The sequence below is a fragment of the Ascaphus truei genome, unplaced genomic scaffold (genome assembly GCF_040206685.1).
Source record: "Ascaphus truei isolate aAscTru1 unplaced genomic scaffold, aAscTru1.hap1 HAP1_SCAFFOLD_1269, whole genome shotgun sequence".
Lineage (NCBI taxonomy): Eukaryota > Metazoa > Chordata > Amphibia > Anura > Ascaphidae > Ascaphus > Ascaphus truei.
Genome location: NW_027454142.1, coordinates 25001 through 41252, shown reverse-complemented (window position 1 = coordinate 41252; position 16252 = coordinate 25001). Strand labels below are relative to the sequence as shown.

The following is a 16252-nucleotide window of genomic DNA, read 5'->3' as shown; positions in this document are numbered from 1 at the left end:
ACATTGCATTACTATTTTCAAAATGGATTGAATGGCATATTCAACAGTGACTGTGTGATGCCAATATTCCCCACTCACTCGTAGTGAAGCACATATTGTACTAGTGTTGAAAGTAGGCCGGTAGAGTCAGGTACGCAGTACTGATAAAACAATAAGTGCCCGTCGTAAGTACCAGCTCCGCAACAGTGCGGGCATCACATTAGTGACGTGGATGAACATATATGGATAAGCCCATATTAAGGCATCACGTGACCAGAGCCGTCACTGACTGGGTATACGTAAAGACGCAGGGAGATGCAAGGAAAGGGAGGGAGAGAGACAGGGAGAAGATGTGAAACGGAGGAAGGCACGGATGGGGGGAGTTCTTCCGAGCTTCTGCGGGCCTCTCTCTTTCACTGGTGCATGCCGGGAGCTGGTCCCAACATCCACAAAGTGTGTGTGTATTAGTGGTTGTATTTTATGGGGGTAGGAGGGTAGTGTGTATATTGTGTGTGTGGGAGTATTATATTGTGTGTAGAGGTGCAGAGGAGAGTACTAGATTGTGTATCTTGTGTAAGGGTGTTGTGTATATTGTGTTTGGAGCTATAATATTATTGGGGAGATTAGTATTGAGGAGGTATTATAGTGTGTATTGTGGGGAGTATTAGTGTGTGTATTGTTTGTGGGTGACAGATGCTGGGGGTATGCAGCAATCCCTGCACTGAGGTCCGAGGCGGCTCTGCATCGCTCGCACGCACTGTGGACGACCAAGCATGTGCCCATGATAATCATGGCCTTAGAGGGATGAGTGTGTCAGAGCCTAGAAGGGGTATATATATAATGGAGGAGGGAGGAGGAAGGAGGAGGAGGGAGGAGGAGATGATAGCATTGTAAAAGTTAACAAGATAGTTAGTTTAAGCAGAAAGTGAGGAGAGGTTAGAGATAAGGGTAGATGTCAGAGGAGAGAGTTCAATTAAGCTGAGGTATCGAGTAGGACAGGGGTGAGGGGAATGAGAGGTGGTGGATGAGAGCAGAAGAGGTCATGTACAAATAGACCTTGTTAGTCAGAGAGCAGTCATTCCAGAGGGCACGTGAGAAGTGAAGAGTAAAGTGAGACATGGAATGTGGATTACATTAGATGGGTTAATACGCTTAGCAGGGAGGTGGAGAGAGAGAGGCAAGAGGCAGAGAGTGGTGCAGGGGTTGAAGAAGAGATGTTGCATGTACCTTATCAGAACATTAAAGAACATCAATTCACACTGGTGCAGAGTTGATGATGAATCCAGTTCACCTCCAATTCAATTTTAACAGAAATGTTTCATTCTTCATTACTGAAAAAAAAGAAAAGTAAAAAACATTTCATTACTATTTTCAAAATGGATTGAATTCCCCCAACAATGACTATGTGTTACCAATATATCCCTCTCAGTCCCACTGCAGCATATACTGTACCAGTGTGAAAGTAGGAAGGTACACAGTACCGGTAAAACAATACGTGCCGGTACTATGCACCATATGAATTATAAGGGGATGTAAATCTCCCAGTCTCTCTCCATATCCGCAACAGAGCGGGCTCCGGTCAGTGGCATGGATGCCCATATATGGGTATGCTCATATTTGGGCATCCCATGTCACTGACCGGAGCCGGCTCTGAGTATAGGGATATATGCGGAGACGCAGAGGTGCAAGGAAATGGGAGGAGGCACGGTGAGAAACAGGGAGAGACCACAGGAAGATAGAGGGCAACAACTTCCACAAGGTACTTGTATGGGTATAATTGTTTGTATTTTGTGCAGAGGGGGTAATTTCAGATAAAATACAATTCTCCACCCTCTACGAAACAATTCCACTTTGTTCAGTAAGCCAGAAAGTCTTGGTCCCATGTGGACTGAATTTAATGCAAATAAGGTCCTTAATACACAAGTAAAGAATAAAGTTACTTATTCTCTACTGTAAGAAGTGCCACATTGCCCACTATTTGGGTCCTGTGCCCAGATTGTGACCATGCATGGCAGAGGTGAGATTCCCCCAACTCCAATTTGCTACACTCTCCAAGAGAGATAATTGTGATCAGAGGTGGAACTAGGGGAGGGTGTGAGCAGGGTCACTGCCCAGGGAGTAACCTGACTGGGGGCACGGAAATCTCATTTAGTGCATATGTTGCGGCACTGCATTGATTGACCGGTCAATCTGCACTGCTGCCTGTCACAGTGACATCCTGATCGGGCACTGTGATCAGCTATAGCACTGACCCAGGTGAGATAGTTCAGCACTTTACAAGGAGGGAACAGATGTTGTGGGTGACAGATGCTGGAGGTAGGCCAAGACTGTTGGCCAGAGTAACGTGGAGACTTACTGCACTCTGCATGCCCATCCTCTCCCTGACATCAGGGGAAGGAAGTGGCCCTGGGGTGTGTGTAGGTATGCCAGATGTCAGTGTATGCATAAGTAAGTATGCCTGTGTAGTGGGAGGTGTAGGGGCGTTAAGCTGGAGGACTTAAAACAGGCACAAAAGCACATAGATACCTCTGATTATACCGCACCAAATGCTGATAATATCATGCTGTAGCTGCACTTTACAGAAGATGATGCAGATGTCATCATTGGTTGGTGGGTTCATTAAATCAATCCATCATATCATAACCACACTGTGCATATGATGTACTGAATCAGTAACACCAGGAAGACATCTCCATGTTAGGAGTAGAGTTGAAGTTAACAGAATATGTCCAGCACTGTGGTGTGTAGCCCATAAATAATAATTGTGCACATTACCAGAACAACATACTGTCAACTGCAAGATCATTTTGCTGCTTGTAGCGTATGCTCATCCTGTACAGTGTTGTAGTAGATCCGTCTCTTCAGTGTTCACTGCAACAAAAGTAAGACATTGCATTAATATTACAGACGTGTGGGGGCTGAAATCTCACTTCGCTGCGGACAATTTCCCTTTGCATAAGATTCTTGTGATTATGTCAATGATGATCAATAACTGCATCATAACACAGCCGCTCTATACAGAAGATGTACTTGCTCTCAATGGTCATGGAGGTAATACGTCACACAATGTACAGATATAGCAAGGATTATTTCTCCCACTGGTGCATTATGGCATTATGATGGGAAATGTTGTGAGATTCTGCATTATCAGCATCACTGAATCTTTTGGAAATTAAGTGATATTCTATGTTTTAATGCAATATTATGGATGATCAGCCGGTAAAATAATAATAGCTTGCTGTATCTGTAGCCATGCTCTACCCATGATGTGCTGAACCAATGACTGCAGAGAGATTCAGAGTGGTAAACATGACTGGAACGCATCTCTGAATAATGGGCAGCAAAGCAGTGCAGAATAGGAGGTGAAAGTATTTAAAATGGAAGATCCTTAGCAGCTGTGTGGGGAGTAGACAGTACAGACTGACCAAGTAAATGGTAAAAGGAGTAACTTCAACATTACTTGGCTTTGTACTCCACATTGAAGCTTTCCTCCTCTTTAAATCACTAATACTGATGCCATGTGTAACCTGTACTGAAAGTTATATAATCTACTGGCCTAGATGAAACCATATGATGCAAACAGGATCCATCCCACTCCAGATTCATAGAATTGAACCACCTCAACCTTTCATAACAATCACATAGAACTGCAGCTGTGCGCTACTGCACATGTTCTTGTTATGAATGGTAGTAGATGTGGTCCTTGGGTCTTTACTTCATACTGTAGCCACCCTCTACTCATGATGTATTGAATCAACGAAAACTTGCATGGTTCAGATCACAGGAAGGGGTAGAGTAGAGATGAAAATATTCAATGTGAAACCCGTAGCAGCCGGATTGTGTGGAGTCAATAAAACGACAAATACTAAATGGTAAATGAGAAATATACACATTGCTTATCTGTCTCTGTGTAGTAATTTTCCTTCTCTTCAACTGTCCTTCAAATTTTCTCTTTTGCAAGAAAAGGAACACATGGCTTCAATATTCACTTCTGTTCTGCAGTCATCCCTCCTGAAATAAAAGTTAAGCATTGCATTGTTATTATGATAATACATACAATAAACCTTGCTCCAAACCATTTGATGCAAAGCAAATCCACCTCCCACCCACAGCTGTGCTCCTTCTAGAGCATGCATGTCAAACTCCAGTCCTCGAGGGTCCCAAACAGGCCAGGTTTTCAGTAGGGATATCCTGAAAACCTGGCCTGTTTGCTGCCCTCGAGGACTGGAGTTTGACATCCTTGTTCTTGAGCTTCTACCACGCAAGTCATCCATGTGAGTGACACTGTACTGCAGTCCTGGTCTGCACACAATCTACTGAATCAATGACATCACACTGTAAAGGCAATCTACAAGATGTATTAGTTGTCCACACTTCCGAAATGTTACTTTTATGTCCAAATCACTTATTCCCATGACCTGATATTTGTATTTGTTATTTATAGGATTGTCACAAAGAGTTGATGAGGTCACCAAATGATAGTATGTAGAGAGAAAGAGAGATCTCAGAACAGAGCCCTGATGTATACCCACAGACAGATCAATAGAAGACGAAGACATGTTAGCAACAGAGATGGAGAATGTGTGACAGGAAAGTTATGATGAAAACCAGGATAGAACTGTGTTACGGATACCAAGAGAGAGTTTAGAATATGAAGGAGGAGAGTGATTGAGAGCATCAAACGCAGCAGATAGATCAAGTAGGATTAGTAGGGAAAAGTGACCTTGGGAATTTGCTTTAAGCACAGTCTGTAGAACGAGCTGTACGAAAGGCAGGTTGTAAAGGATCCAGGAGGGAATGTGATTTAAGAATGTTGACATTCTAGCAATTAGGAGACAAACAGCAGGAGGGATACAGGGCGGTAGTTAGTAAGGCACATAGGGTGTAGGTTGTTTCTGAGAAAAGGGTGACCACTACAGGCTTAAAGTAAGAGGGTAAAGAGCCAGAGAATAGGGAGGAATTGAAGATGTGGGTGAGAGTGGGGACTAAGAGATGCAGTAAGGTGTGAGGGGATACGATCTAGAGGGCATGTGGTAGAGGGAGAAGAGAAGATGATTAGCTTCCAGCTCTGTAAGAGAAGAAAAGGAGTCAAATGCAGAAGGAGAATTAGGTAGAAGGAGAGAAGGGGGAAGGGACAGAAGGAATCTCCTTGTGGGTGGCATCCACCTTGCCTCTGAAGTAGTCAAATGCTTGAGGAGAAGTGAAGGAAGGATGGCAAGTGTGAGGAGAAGGTTAGTGGAGGGAGTCAAATACAGGGAAAAAAAGACAGCGTAAATTAAATTTGAGTGTTGATGAATGTGAAAAAAAAGTAGTGTGGTTTGGCCCCAGAGAGCAGCTTTATACAGGACTGGAGACATTTTTACTGTAGAAAAATCAAATATCAATTGTGTGATTTCCTTCATAGGCATTAAGAACAGCGAGTGGAAGTGTGATGAACATGTTTGGGAATTTAGCCAAGGGTGTGGGCTAGAGGGACAAGTGTGTCAGAGCCTAGAGGGGGCATATAGATAGGAGGATAGCATTGTAAGAGTTAATAAGATTGTTAGTTTAAGCGGAAAGAGAGAGAGAGCAGAGAGGTTAGAGTAGATGTCAGAGGAGAGTTTAATTAAGCAGAGGCAAATCAGTGGGACAGGTAAGATGGGGTGAGGGGAATGACTGATTGTGAATGATGAGAGCAGAAGAGGTCATGTACAACTAGAGCCTTGTTAGTCAGAGAACGGACATTCCAGATGGCATAGGAGAAGGGAAGAGAAAAGTAAGGAAAGGAATGTGGATTACATTAGATAGGTTAACACTCTTAGCAGGGAGGCAGAGGCAGGGAGGCCCGATGTGTATATGAGCAGGTTCAAGATTATAAGAGATATCCCACACATCAGCAAACATAGAAGGAGACACAGAGATAGGTGTAGAGAGAGACAGAGATAGCTCTATGTAGAGAGAGAGGGACGTAGAGAGAATGAGACAGATAGGCGCAGAGAGAGGGGGCGCAGAGAGAGGAGGCGCCAAAAGAGGGGGCGCAGAGAGAGGGGGCACAGAGAATAGGATATTAAAGAGTGCTTTTCATTGAGCAGTGCAGAAATAGCTGCAATAGAGGTCTGTACAAATGGTGCAGTGTGTAGACACATGCAAAGGTAGGGGAAGGAAAGAGGAGAACATGTGGATAAAAGCAGGAGTGTGGAAGTTAGAGAAATTAGAAAAGTTTAACAGAGGAGTGAGGAAACAGCAAGCAGAAAGAACAAGAGAGAGGTTACATTGGGATGACGTTCTGTGGTAAAGAGAAAATGCTAGGAGAGAGCTTTCAAATATTAGAGGACATGAATTGAGGGAGCAAATGTATAAATCAAAACCTGAGGGGGAGGTATAGCACGAAAGCTTGCACAGCAGATTATAGTCTTAATGTTGCGTGTACCTGTCAGGGTATTCAAGAAGTTAAATTCTCACAAGTGCAGAGTTCATGATGAAATGCTGAATCTAGTCCCCCTCCAATTTAATTTTAATATAACTTTTCCATTCTTCATTACTGCAAAAAGCAAACAAAACAAAACCACATTGCATTACTATTTTCAAAATGGATTGAATGGCATATTCAACAGTGACTGTGTGATGCCAATATTCCCCACTCACTCGTAGTGAAGCACATATTGTACTAGTGTTGAAAGTAGGCCGGTAGAGTCAGGTACGCAGTACTGATAAAACAATAAGTGCCCGTCGTAAGTACCAGCTCCGCAACAGTGCGGGCATCACATTAGTGACGTGGATGAACATATATGGATAAGCCCATATTAAGGCATCACGTGACCAGAGCCGTCACTGACTGGGTATACGTAAAGACGCAGGGAGATGCAAGGAAAGGGAGGGAGAGAGACAGGGAGAAGATGTGAAACGGAGGAAGGCACGGATGGAGGGAGTTCTTCCGAGCTTCTGCGGGCCTCTCTCTTTCACTGGTGCATGCCGGGAGCTGGTCCCAACATCCACAAAGTGTGTTTGTATTATTGGTTGTATTTTATGGGGGTAGGAGGGTAGTGTGTATATTGTGTGTGTGGGAGTATTATATTGTGTGTAGAGGTGCAGAGGAGAGTACTAGATTGTGTATCTTGTGTAAGGGTGTTGTGTATATTGTGTTTGGAGCTATAATATTATTGGGGAGATTAGTATTGAGGAGGTATTATAGTGTGTATTGTGGGGAGTATTAGTGTGTGTATTGTTTGTGGGTGACAGATGCTGGGGGTATGCAGCAATCCCTGCACTGAGGTCCGAGGCGGCTCTGCATCGCTCGCACGCACTGTGGACGACCAAGCATGTGCCCATGATAATCATGGCCTTAGAGGGATGAGTGTGTCAGAGCCTAGAAGGGGCATATATATGATGGAGGAGGGAGGAGGAGGGAGGAGATGATAGCATTGTAAAAGTTAACAAGATAGTTAGTTTAAGCAGAAAGTGAGGAGAGGTTAGAGATAAGGGTAGATGTCAGAGGAGAGAGTTCAATTAAGCTGAGGTATCGAGTAGGACAGGGGTGAGGGGAATGAGAGGTGGTGGATGATGAGAGCAGAAGAGGTCATGTACAAATAGACCTTGTTAGTCAGAGAGCAGTCATTCCAGAGGGCACGTGAGAAGTGAAGAGTAAAGTGAGACATGGAATGTGGATTACATTAGATGGGTTAATACGCTTAGCAGGGAGGTGGAGAGAGAGAGGCAAGAGGCAGAGAGTGGTGCAGGGGTTGAGGAAGAGATGTTGCATGTACCTTATCAGAACATTAAAGAACATCAATTCACACTGGTGCAGAGTTGATGATGAATCCAGTTCACCTCCAATTCAATTTTAACAGAAATGTTTCATTCTTCATTACTGAAAAAAAAGAAAAGTAAAAAACATTTCATTACTATTTTCAAAATGGATTGAATTCCCCCAACAATGACTATGTGTTACCAATATATCCCTCTCAGTCCCACTGCAGCATATACTGTACCAGTGTGAAAGTAGGAAGGTACACAGTACCGGTAAAACAATACGTGCCGGTACTATGCACCATATGAATTATAAGGGGATGTAAATCTCCCAGTCTCTCTCCATATCCGCAACAGAGCGGGCTCCGGTCAGTGGCATTGATGCCCATATATGGGTATGCTCATATTTGGGCATCCCATGTCACTGACCGGAGCCGGCTCTGAGTATAGGGATATATGCGGAGACGCAGAGGTGCAAGGAAATGGGAGGAGGCACGGTGAGAAACAGGGAGAGACCACAGGAAGATAGAGGGCAACAACTTCCACAAGGTACTTGTATGGGTATAATTGTTTGTATTTTGTGCAGAGGGGGTAATTTCAGATAAAATACAATTCTCCACCCTCTACGAAACAATTCCACTTTGTTCAGTAAGCCAGAAAGTCTTGGTCCCATGTGGACTGAATTTAATGCAAATAAGGTCCTTAATACACAAGTAAAGAATAAAGTTACTTATTCTCTACTGTAAGAAGTGCCACATTGCCCACTATTTGGGTCCTGTGCCCAGATTGTGACCATGCATGGCAGAGGTGAGATTCCCCCAACTCCAATTTGCTACACTCTCCAAGAGAGATAATTGTGATCAGAGGTGGAACTAGGGGAGGGTGTGAGCAGGGTCACTGCCCAGGGAGTAACCTGACTGGGGGCACGGAAATCTCATTTAGTGCATATGTTGCGGCACTGCATTGATTGACCGGTCAATCTGCACTGCTGCCTGTCACAGTGACATCCTGATCGGGCACTGTGATCAGCTATAGCACTGACCCAGGTGAGATAGTTCAGCACTTTACAAGGAGGGAACAGATGTTGTGGGTGACAGATGCTGGAGGTAGGCCAAGACTGTTGGCCAGAGTAACGTGGAGACTTACTGCACTCTGCATGCCCATCCTCTCCCTGACATCAGGGGAAGGAAGTGGCCCTGGGGTGTGTGTAGGTATGCCAGATGTCAGTGTATGCATAAGTAAGTATGCCTGTGTAGTGGCAGGTGTAGGGGCGTTAAGCTGGAGGACTTAAAACAGGCACAAAAGCACATAGATACCTCTGATTATACCGCACCAAATGCTGATAATATCATGCTGTAGCTGCACTTTACAGAAGATGATGCAGATGTCATCATTGGTTGGTGGGTTCATTAAATCAATCCATCATATCATAACCACACTGTGCATATGATGTACTGAATCAGTAACACCAGGAAGACATCTCCATGTTAGGAGTAGAGTTGAAGTTAACAGAATATGTCCAGCACTGTGGTGTGTAGCCCATAAATAATAATTGTGCACATTACCAGAACAACATACTGTCAACTGCAAGATCATTTTGCTGCTTGTAGCGTATGCTCATCCTGTACAGTGTTGTAGTAGATCCGTCTCTTCAGTGTTCACTGCAACAAAAGTAAGACATTGCATTAATATTACAGACGTGTGGGGGCTGAAATCTCACTTCGCTGCGGACAATTTCCCTTTGCATAAGATTCTTGTGATTATGTCAATGATGATCAATAACTGCATCATAACACAGCCGCTCTATACAGAAGATGTACTTGCTCTCAATGGTCATGGAGGTAATACGTCACACAATGTACAGATATAGCAAGGATTATTTCTCCCACTGGTGCATTATGGCATTATGATGGGAAATGTTGTGAGATTCTGCATTATCAGCATCACTGAATCTTTTGGAAATTAAGTGATATTCTATGTTTTAATGCAATATTATGGATGATCAGCCGGTAAAATAATAATAGCTTGCTGTATCTGTAGCCATGCTCTACCCATGATGTGCTGAACCAATGACTGCAGAGAGATTCAGAGTGGTAAACATGACTGGAACGCATCTCTGAATAATGGGCAGCAAAGCAGTGCAGAATAGGAGGTGAAAGTATTTAAAATGGAAGATCCTTAGCAGCTGTGTGGGGAGTAGACAGTACAGACTGACCAAGTAAATGGTAAAAGGAGTAACTTCAACATTACTTGGCTTTGTACTCCACATTGAAGCTTTCCTCCTCTTTAAATCACTAATACTGATGCCATGTGTAACCTGTACTGAAAGTTATATAATCTACTGGCCTAGATGAAACCATATGATGCAAACAGGATCCATCCCACTCCAGATTCATAGAATTGAACCACCTCAACCTTTCATAACAATCACATAGAACTGCAGCTGTGCGCTACTGCACATGTTCTTGTTATGAATGGTAGTAGATGTGGTCCTTGGGTCTTTACTTCATACTGTAGCCACCCTCTACTCATGATGTATTGAATCAACGAAAACTTGCATGGTTCAGATCACAGGAAGGGGTAGAGTAGAGATGAAAATATTCAATGTGAAACCCGTAGCAGCCGGATTGTGTGGAGTCAATAAAACGACAAATACTAAATGGTAAATGAGAAATATACACATTGCTTATCTGTCTCTGTGTAGTAATTTTCCTTCTCTTCAACTGTCCTTCAAATTTTCTCTTTTGCAAGAAAAGGAACACATGGCTTCAATATTCACTTCTGTTCTGCAGTCATCCCTCCTGAAATAAAAGTTAAGCATTGCATTGTTATTATGATAATACATACAATAAACCTTGCTCCAAACCATTTGATGCAAAGCAAATCCACCTCCCACCCACAGCTGTGCTCCTTCTAGAGCATGCATGTCAAACTCCAGTCCTCGAGGGTCCCAAACAGGCCAGGTTTTCAGTAGGGATATCCTGAAAACCTGGCCTGTTTGCTGCCCTCGAGGACTGGAGTTTGACATCCTTGTTCTTGAGCTTCTACCACGCAAGTCATCCATGTGAGTGACAGTGTACTGCAGTCCTGGTCTGCACACTATCTACTGAATCAATGACATCACACTGTAAAGGCAATCTACAAGATGTATTAGTTGTCCACACTTCCGAAATGTTACTTTTATGTCCAAATCACTTATTCCCATGACCTGATATTTGTATTTGTTATTTATAGGATTGTCACAAAGAGTTGATGAGGTCACCAAATGATAGTATGTAGAGAGAAAGAGAGATCTCAGAACAGAGCCCTGATGTATACCCACAGACAGATCAATAGAAGACGAAGACATGTTAGCAACAGAGATGGAGAATGTGTGACAGGAAAGTTATGATGAAAACCAGGATAGAACTGTGTTACGGATACCAAGAGAGAGTTTAGAATATGAAGGAGGAGAGTGATTGAGAGCATCAAACGCAGCAGATAGATCAAGTAGGATTAGTAGGGAAAAGTGACCTTGGGAATTTGCTTTAAGCACAGTCTGTAGAACGAGCTGTACGAAAGGCAGGTTGTAAAGGATCCAGGAGGGAATGTGATTTAAGAATGTTGACATTCTAGCAATTAGGAGACAAACAGCAGGAGGGATACAGGGCGGTAGTTAGTAAGGCACATAGGGTGTAGGTTGTTTCTGAGAAAAGGGTGACCACTACAGGCTTAAAGTAAGAGGGTAAAGAGCCAGAGAATAGGGAGGAATTGAAGATGTGGGTGAGAGTGGGGACTAAGAGATGCAGTAAGGTGTGAGGGGATACGATCTAGAGGGCATGTGGTAGAGGGAGAAGAGAAGATGATTAGCTTCCAGCTCTGTAAGAGAAGAAAAGGAGTCAAATGCAGAAGGAGAATTAGGTAGAAGGAGAGAAGGGGGAAGGGACAGAAGGAATCTCCTTGTGGGTGGCATCCACCTTGCCTCTGAAGTAGTCAAATGCTTGAGGAGAAGTGAAGGAAGGATGGCAAGTGTGAGGAGAAGGTTAGTGGAGGGAGTCAAATACAGGGAAAAAAAGACAGCGTAAATTAAATTTGAGTGTTGATGAATGTGAAAAAAAAGTAGTGTGGTTTGGCCCCAGAGAGCAGCTTTATACAGGACTGGAGACATTTTTACTGTAGAAAAATCAAATATCAATTGTGTGATTTCCTTCATAGGCATTAAGAACAGCGAGTGGAAGTGTGATGAACATGTTTGGGAATTTAGCCAAGGGTGTGGGCTAGAGGGACAAGTGTGTCAGAGCCTAGAGGGGGCATATAGATAGGAGGATAGCATTGTAAGAGTTAATAAGATTGTTAGTTTAAGCGGAAAGAGAGAGAGAGCAGAGAGGTTAGAGTAGATGTCAGAGGAGAGTTTAATTAAGCAGAGGCAAATCAGTGGGACAGGTAAGATGGGGTGAGGGGAATGACTGATTGTGAATGATGAGAGCAGAAGAGGTCATGTACAACTAGAGCCTTGTTAGTCAGAGAACGGACATTCCAGAGGGCATAGGAGAAGGGAAGAGAAAAGTAAGGAAAGGAATGTGGATTACATTAGATAGGTTAACACTCTTAGCAGGGAGGCAGAGGCAGGGAGGCCCGATGTGTATATGAGCAGGTTCAAGATTATAAGAGATATCCCACACATCAGCAAACATAGAAGGAGACACAGAGATAGGTGTAGAGAGAGACAGAGATAGCTCTATGTAGAGAGAGAGGGACGTAGAGAGAATGAGACAGATAGGCGCAGAGAGAGGGGGCGCAGAGAGAGGAGGCGCCAAAAGAGGGGGCGCAGAGAGAGGGGGCACAGAGAATAGGATATTAAAGAGTGCTTTTCATTGAGCAGTGCAGAAATAGCTGCAATAGAGGTCTGTACAAATGGTGCAGTGTGTAGACACATGCAAAGGTAGGGGAAGGAAAGAGGAGAACATGTGGATAAAAGCAGGAGTGTGGAAGTTAGAGAAATTAGAAAAGTTTAACAGAGGAGTGAGGAAACAGCAAGCAGAAAGAACAAGAGAGAGGTTACATTGGGATGACGTTCTGTGGTAAAGAGAAAATGCTAGGAGAGAGCTTTCAAATATTAGAGGACATGAATTGAGGGAGCAAATGTATAAATCAAAACCTGAGGGGGAGGTATAGCACGAAAGCTTGCACAGCAGATTATAGTCTTAATGTTGCGTGTACCTGTCAGGGTATTCAAGAAGTTAAATTCTCACAAGTGCAGAGTTCATGATGAAATGCTGAATCTAGTCCCCCTCCAATTTAATTTTAATATAACTTTTCCATTCTTTATTACTGCAAAAAGCAAACAAAACAAAACCACATTGCATTACTATTTTCAAAATGGATTGAATGGCATATTCAACAGTGACTGTGTGATGCCAATATTCCCCACTCACTCGTAGTGAAGCACATATTGTACTAGTGTTGAAAGTAGGCCGGTAGAGTCAGGTACGCAGTACTGATAAAACAATAAGTGCCCGTCGTAAGTACCAGCTCCGCAACAGTGCGGGCATCACATTAGTGACGTGGATGAACATATATGGATAAGCCCATATTAAGGCATCACGTGACCAGAGCCGTCACTGACTGGGTATACGTAAAGACGCAGGGAGATGCAAGGAAAGGGAGGGAGAGAGACAGGGAGAAGATGTGAAACGGAGGAAGGCACGGATGGAGGGAGTTCTTCCGAGCTTCTGCGGGCCTCTCTCTTTCACTGGTGCATGCCGGGAGCTGGTCCCAACATCCACAAAGTGTGTGTGTATTATTGGTTGTATTTTATGGGGGTAGGAGGGTAGTGTGTATATTGTGTGTGTGGGAGTATTATATTGTGTGTAGAGGTGCAGAGGAGAGTACTAGATTGTGTATCTTGTGTAAGGGTGTTGTGTATATTGTGTTTGGAGCTATAATATTATTGGGGAGATTAGTATTGAGGAGGTATTATAGTGTGTATTGTGGGGAGTATTAGTGTGTGTATTGTTTGTGGGTGACAGATGCTGGGGGTATGCAGCAATCCCTGCACTGAGGTCCGAGGCGGCTCTGCATCGCTCGCACACACTGTGGATGACCAAGCATGTGCCCATGATAATCATGGCCTTAGAGGGATGAGTGTGTCAGAGCCTAGAAGGGGCATATATATGATGGAGGAGGGAGGAGGAGGAGGGAGGAGGAGGAGATGATAGCATTGTAAAAGTTAACAAGATAGTTAGTTTAAGCAGAAAGTGAGGAGAGGTTAGAGATAAGGGTAGATGTCAGAGGAGAGAGTTCAATTAAGCTGAGGTATCGAGTAGGACAGGGGTGAGGGGAATGAGAAGTGGTGGATGATGAGAGCAGAAGAGGTCATGTACAAATAGACCTTGTTAGTCAGAGAGCAGACATTCCAGAGGGCACGTGAGAAGTGAAGAGTAAAGTGAGACATGGAATGTGGATTACATTAGATGGGTTAATACGCTTAGCAGGGAGGTGGAGAGAGAGAGGCAAGAGGCAGAGAGTGGTGCAGGGGTTGAGGAAGAGATGTTGCATGTACCTTATCAGAACATTAAAGAACATCAATTCACACTGGTGCAGAGTTGATGATGAATCCAGTTCACCTCCAATTCAATTTTAACAGAAATTTTTCATTCTTCATTACTGAAAAAAAAGAAAAGTAAAAAACATTGCATTACTATTTTCAAAATGGATTGAGTTCCCCCAACAATGACTATGTGTTACCAATATATCCCTCTCAGTCCCACTGCAGCATATACTGTACCAGTGTGAAAGTAGGAAGGTATACAGTACCGGTAAAACAATACGTGCCGGTACTATGCACCATATGAATTATAAGGGGATGTAAATCTCCCAGTCTCTCTCCATATCCGCAACAGAGCGGGCTCCGGTCAGTGGCATGGATGCCCATATATGGGTATGCTCATATTTGGGCATCCCATGTCACTGACCGGAGCCGGCTCTGAGTATAGGGATATATGCGGAGACGCAGAGGTGCAAGGAAATGGGAGGAGGCACGGTGAGAAACAGGGAGAGACCACAGGAAGATAGAGGGCAACAACTTCCACAAGGTACTTGTATGGGTATAATTGTTTGTATTTTGTGCAGAGGGGGTAATTTCAGATAAAATACAATTCTCCACCCTCTACGAAACAATTCCACTTTGTTCAGTAAGCCAGAAAGTCTTGGTCCCATGTGGACTGAATTTAATGCAAATAAGGTCCTTAATACACAAGTAAAGAATATAGTTACTTATTCTCTACTGTAAGAAGTGCCACATTGCCCACTATTTGGGTCCTGTGCCCAGATTGTGACCATGCATGGCAGAGGTGAGATTCCCCCAACTCCAATTTGCTACACTCTCCAAGAGAGATAATTGTGATCAGAGGTGGAACTAGGGGAGTGGGTGAGCAGGGTCGCTGCCCAGGGAGTAACCTGACTGGGGGCACGGAAATCTCATTTAGTGCATATGTTGCGGCACTGCATTGATTGACCGGTCAATCTGCACTGCTGCCTGTCACAGTGACATCATGATCGGGCACTGTGATCAGCTATAGCACTGACCCAGGTGAGATAGTTCAGCACTTTACAAGGAGGGAACAGATGTTGTGGGTGACAGATGCTGGGGGTAGGCCAAGACTGTTGGCCAGAGTAATGTGGAGACTTACTGCACTCTGCATGCCCATCCTCTCCCTGACATCAGGGGAAGGAAGTGGCCCTGGGGTGTGTGTAGGTATGCCAGATGACAGTGTATGCATAAGTAAGTATGCCTGTGGAGTGGGAGGTGTAGGGGCGTTAATCTGGAGGACTTAAACCAGGCACAAAAGCACATAGATACCTCTGATTATACCGCACCAAATGCTGATAATATCATGCTGTAGCTGCACTTTACAGAAGATGATGCAGATGTCATCAGTTGTTGGTGGGTTCATTAAATCAATCCATCATATCATAGCCACATTGTGCATATGATGTACTGAATCAGTAACACCAGGAAGACATCTCCATGTTAGGGGTAGAGTTGAAGTTAACAGAATATGTCCAGCACTGTGGTGTGTAGCCCATAAATAATAATTGTGCACATTACCAGAACAACATACTGTCAACTGCAAGATCATTTTGCTGCTTGTAGTGTAAGCTCGTCCTGTGCAGTGTTGTAGTAGATCCATCTCTTCAGTGTTCACTGCAACAAAAGTAAGACATTGCATTAATATTACAGACGTTTGGGGGCTGAACTCTCACTTCGCTGCGGACAATTTCCCTTTGCATAAGATTCTTGTGATTATGTCAATGATGATCAATAACTACATCATAACACAGCCGCTCTATACAGAAGATGTACTTGCTATCAATGGTCATGGAGGTAATACGTCACACAATGTACAGATATAGCAAGGATTATTTCTTCCTCTGGTGCATTATGGCATTATGATGGGAAATGTTGTGAGATTCTGCATTATCAGCATCACTGAATCTTTTGGAAATTAAGTGATATTCTATGTTTTAATGCAATATTATGGATGATCAGCCGGTAAAATAATAATAG

General features: G+C 43.7%; 1 long non-coding RNA gene across 1 annotated transcript in view; it reads right to left on the bottom strand.

The window, feature by feature from the left end:
* LOC142475562 (uncharacterized) overlaps window positions 1-16252 on the bottom strand; it is a 35291-nt gene that overhangs the window by 15198 nt on the left and 3841 nt on the right. Inside the window, exons 3-12 of the long non-coding RNA XR_012791006.1 lie at window positions 15794-15889; window positions 14246-14349; window positions 12904-13014; window positions 10386-10505; window positions 9270-9365; window positions 7722-7825; window positions 6389-6499; window positions 3871-3990; window positions 2755-2850; window positions 1207-1310 (exon numbers count right to left, since the gene is read on the bottom strand). This is a non-coding gene — a long non-coding RNA (uncharacterized LOC142475562). The remainder of the gene's footprint in view (window positions 1-1206; window positions 1311-2754; window positions 2851-3870; window positions 3991-6388; window positions 6500-7721; window positions 7826-9269; window positions 9366-10385; window positions 10506-12903; window positions 13015-14245; window positions 14350-15793; window positions 15890-16252) is intronic.